Source organism: Triticum dicoccoides, chromosome 3A, assembly GCF_002162155.2.
Source record: "Triticum dicoccoides isolate Atlit2015 ecotype Zavitan chromosome 3A, WEW_v2.0, whole genome shotgun sequence".
Lineage (NCBI taxonomy): Eukaryota > Viridiplantae > Streptophyta > Magnoliopsida > Poales > Poaceae > Triticum > Triticum dicoccoides.
In genome coordinates, this window is record NC_041384.1 from 112,037,553 (window position 1) to 112,042,924 (window position 5,372).

Consider the following 5,372-nt stretch of genomic DNA (forward strand, 5'->3'; position numbering starts at 1 on the left):
TCAGCCGTCCAGATCAGCTCCTCACATTGTTTGTTTTTGCCTCCAAAAAACACAGAACGCAAGCACGAAAAAAGAGTGGTAGTCGAGTGCCGTCGACACCCACCATGGACGCCTCAAGCGGCTGACCTCAAAGCACCGCCGGCTCGCCACCCTTGCAGCACACGTCCTCGCAGTTCCAATAGCCGCCCTCATAATAACGTCGCCGTTGGTCGGAGTGTTATCGTCGGTGACGCCTTAACACGTGGTGGTTGTCGTTGCAGCGCCTAGTCATCGTCGTAGCGCCCCGTCACAGCAGCATCGTATCGTCAACTGCAGCTTTCGGTGTCACAGCTCGCACCATCGTCGCTGGTTGAAGCTTCTCCCATCTTCGGTTGCAACTTCGTGGTTGCGTAATGGCTCGGCCCCAGCTTCTGTCAGTGCCGGTTGAAGGTTTTTTTTCGTCAGTAGAAGTATTTTCCATCAAAGGTTGCAGCTTCCCCCAGTTGCCGCAGTGGCCGGTCACCAACTTTCGTCATCTCCGGTTGTAGCAATCGGTGTCGTCGGTAGTAGCTTTCTCGACCGTTGGATGTAGCTTTGGCTGATGTTGGTTCTAGCAAAATTGACGGTGACGATGCACCCACCCTCTCGCTCGTCGCAACAATGGCCATGGTTGGTTGTAGTTTTTGTTCCACTGGTTCCAGCAATCTCCATCATCGGTCCCAGCAACCTAAGTGCCGGTTACAACATTTGCAATTGCCAGAAGCAGCATCTCGGTCGACTGCTCCCAGTTGTGCGCCCGCCAGTTGCAACATCCCCTGACAGCTGCTCCCAGCTGCGCGCCCTCGCCGCCTTCCTTCCAATGATGCCACCTCCCCTCACCATGTGGGGAGGGGAGAGAGGAACTAGCTACGCAGATCCTGCCCCTGGCTCAGGCTCACGGGGCCTCCCAACCTTGCATGTCAACGACCATGAGAGAGGAAAGACAGTGGTGGGAATACCACTCACTGGAGGAGCTCGCTGGAGGAGAAGGATATGAGAAGATGATGTGGACAAGGGTCAGCCAGTGGAGGCTAGTGGCTACACAGAGGAGAAGGAGATGAGGAGATACGGTGGAGAAGAAAAAAAGGACGAGAACGGTCGGAAGAGATAAGGTGAGAAGGTGGGCTGAGTGACCACGTGTTGCAAGGCGAGATGGTGGGGCTACATGATGGAACTATGCCCTAGAGGCAATAATAAAATGGTTATTATTATATTTACTTAATCATGATAAATGTTTATTATTTATGCTAGAATTGTAATGATCGAAAACTTAAATACATGTGTGGATACATAAACAAATACCATGTCCCTAGTGAGACTCTACTAGACTAGCTCGTTGATCAAAGATGGTTAAGGTTTTCTAACCATAGACATGAGTTGTCATTTGATAACGGTATCACATCATTACGAGAATGATGTGATGGACAAGACCCATCCGTTAGCTTAGCATATGATCGTTCGGTTTATTGCTACTGCTTTCTTAATGTCAAATACATATTTCTTCAACCATGAAATCATGCAACGTAGATACGTCTCCAACGTATCTACTTTTCCTAATGCTTTTTCTCTTGTTTTGGACTCTAATTTGCATGATTTGAATGAAATTAACCCCGGACTGACGTTGTTTTCAGCAGAACTACCATGGTGTTGTTTTTGTGCAGAAATAAAAGTTCTCGGAATGAAACAAAACTTTGCGGGGAATTTTTATATAAAATATAAGAATTTTTGGAGTCAAGACCGACCGAAGGGGGGCACCTGGGTGGGCACAACCCACCAGGGCACGCCCCCTCACCAGGCGCACCCAGGTGGGTTGTCCCCACCTGGTGGCCCCACAGACCTTTAAACCAACGCTATAAAATCATATTTACGGAGAGAAAAATCAGGGAGAACGAATTGTCGCGATCCACGAGACAGAGCCACCGCCAAGTCCTATTCTTCCTCGGGAGGGCAGATTTGGAGTCCATTCGGGGCTCCGGAGAGGGGGATCTTCGTTCTTCGTCATCACTAACCCTTCTCCATCGCCAATTACATGATGCTCCCCACCGGGAGTGAGTAATTCCTTCATAGGCTCGCTAGTCGGTGAGGAGTTGGATGAGATTCATCATGTAATCGAGTTAGTTTTGTTAGGGCTTGATCCCTAGTATCCACTATGTTCTTAGATTGATATTGCTATGACTTTACCATGCTTAATGCTTGTCACTTTGGGACCGGGTGCTCCAGACTTGAGCCTCATCCACACCGCTCTCACTGGTGAAAGGAATTATAACCTTGGAGAGATTGTTGCACGCAGACTTCAGCACAACGCTAAAAGTGGCTATTTCTATGGTGGAATATATGCCACGTGTTTAGCACGAGGGTTGGGTGTTGCACCTTTGCCCTTTGATCCTATCCTACCCCCACGCAGTATTTAGATTTTGACACTTTAAAAGATCATAAGGTTCTCAAGGGGAAGGTTGCCAACTTCACTTATAATCTATTGTTTAACCAAAAATCTGTTGTGCACACATATTTGCCTACGCCTACTCTTTTTGATTATCACAACAAAGGAAGATATTTTGTTCTTGAGAGCGAGGCCCGAGCTCACAATGCACCAGTGGAGGCAGCACGGCAGGCCAATGCATCCCCACCGAGAGCCTCTATGAGCTACCACGCCAACTACTATCTAGATTACTGATCGACTATCAAGTTAGGTCAAAAGCCTAAACTTGGGGGAGTACGTGTTTCTCATCGACATTACATTCATGTCCACTTATTCATCTTGTCGGTGTTCACACTTTTTCATTGTATCATCCATGCTTAGATCCATTTTTCTTACTTTCTTCTTGTGTGTTTGGAAAACTTTAGAAAAACCAAAAAAAATAGTTGTAGCTAGTTTACTTTTCATGCATGCTTACTTGTTATATTAAAAAGAAACCCAAAAAGATTTCATTCTTCTTCCTTTGCTTGTTGGAAGCTTTCCCATGTAAATAGTTTTTCTCATTTTTGCTTTTTCCTTTTATTTGCTTGTTCAAGAAAACCAAAAACTCCAAAAATATTTCAGTGTGTTTCTCTAAATTTCTTTTCTTTAATTCGAGTTGTACCAAGGAGAAGACCACGATGAACTGTTGAACTAATAAAGAGCCCATTTTACCTTGTCTTCTCCTGTGGAATAAAATGTTTTGCAGATTCCGGCTTAATCCATGGCGCTCTTGCACTATTATTATTTTCACATCGTTCGGTTGTGCAAGTGAAAGGCAATAATGACGATATTCGATGAACTGGCCGTAGCAGAGAGAAACTGGTATGAACTCGACTTGTTCTGTTTGTGTAAATATGTTTAACCTAGTATCCATGATTCAGCCCATTATGATTAAACATGTTTGCAATGACAATTAGAGGTTATAGTTTCTCATGCCATGCATAAGTAGGTGGGAGTGGATAATGATTTATCTTGGATATCAACATTGCGTTAAAATGATTGTGATGTAGTATGATGATATGGTATCGTCCTCTGAATGTTCGAGTGGCTTGACCTGGCACATGTTCATGCATGTAGTTGAATCAAAACCAACATAGCATCTATGATATTTATGTTCATGGTGACCATATCCTACTCATGCTAGTGTCCAATGTTACTTATGCATAATGCATGATCATGATCGTTGTTGCTCTCTAGCTAGTCACTTCTCAATCTAATTGCTAGCCTTCGCCTGTACTAAGTGGGGATTCTTCTTGTACATCAAAACCCTTGAACCCAAAGTTATTCCAGATGAGTCCGCCATATCTACCTATATGCGGTATTACCCTACCATCCTAAGTAAATTTGCATGCGCCACCTCTAGAAACTTCTAAAAATATCTGTTTTGTTTGCGTGGATCATTCATGGAACGACAAGAGGTGGTCGGTATCTTCCATGCTAAGCGGGTTATTCTCAGGTCGAGTGTTTATTCACTCGCCATCGCACGAGAAAAGGGCGGTAATAGGGATTGTTGGGGATATCGCACGATGGTTTCAAGTTCTTAGAGGGCAACTTCGAAGGGATCAAGCTGTCTCCCATGTCATCCTGGCAATAGTCAGTGTCAATAAGGTTGTTAAAAAAGAAGCCAAGAGAATCAAGGGCTACCTCCGACTCAGAGGCATCATCCAGCTTCAGCAATTCAGAGGCACTTGGTTTCTTTCTAGACCTCCTGCTGGTCTTTTTGGCGGCTCTCACAGCAGCTTTAGCCTTTTTAGCGGCCTCATGGTCATATTTGGCCTTCCAGAAGTCAGATTTAGCCTGTGCAAGGATAACATATTTGAGTTCATGCAATGTTTAAGTGCCAAAGGAAAAAGAAATCAAAAGATTCACCTCTGGCGCCGGGTTAAGCTTGCAGAAAGGATTCAAACCCACTTTGCTGCAATCTTCATATTTGCTATTTACAAGTGTGGTTGCCATCTCAACGATGCCCTCTTCAGTCAGTCGTAGAGAGCTATGGCGTAAGGGATCATCTGTTCCTCCAGTATATGTACACATAAAGCCGGATCGGCGGCTTAAGGGTATGATCTGCCATGCAACCCAGCAGCAGATTAGGTCGACTCCAGTTAAGCCGTTTCCTAGCAAGGCTTGAACTTTTCTGATGGTAGGGACAAGTTTCTTGCATTCGGCGGCGGTAAGTGTATCAAGGAGTTGGTACTTTGAGTCAAGACACTCAGGGCGATAACCCGGCAACGGATTTTCATCAGACGACGAGATATCTTTGCAGTAGAACCATGTTTGGTTCCGGTCTTTGGGATGGCTTGGAAGAGCTACTTGAGGGAAGATGGCATCTCGTCTGCGTTGAACTGAAATCCCGCCAAGTTCCAAGCTAGGCCCATTTGTGAACTCATTCTGCCGGTTCAAGTAGAAATACTCTCTGAAAAGCTCAACACTAGGCTCTTCTTGAAGGTATACCTCATAAAAGACTTGGAAGTTACAGATGTTTGATATGGAATTGGGCCCAATGTCTTGCGGATGGAGTTTGAAGAAGTGTAGGATATCTCTAAAGAATTTAGAGCCGGGTGGCGAGAAGCCCCGGTTCATATGATCAGTAAATACAATAACTTCACCGTCCTTAGGCTGACGTTTCTCTTCGCCCGGGTCAGGAACACGGTAATGCATCACACTCTTATCTGGCAAATATCCAACGGTGACAAAATCCTTCAAGGTGCTCTCAATGACTATGGAGGGAACCCAGTTGCAGGTCGTGATTGTTTTGGGCGGCATGGTGAAAGGACAACCTAAAAGACATGAAAGAATTTGCCGGCTCAAGATGATTGTTATAATTGCAAGTTAACAAGTACATGGCATGTTCAGAATGGCGGCTTAAGCAAGGGCTAATGATATATGAAGTAACGAT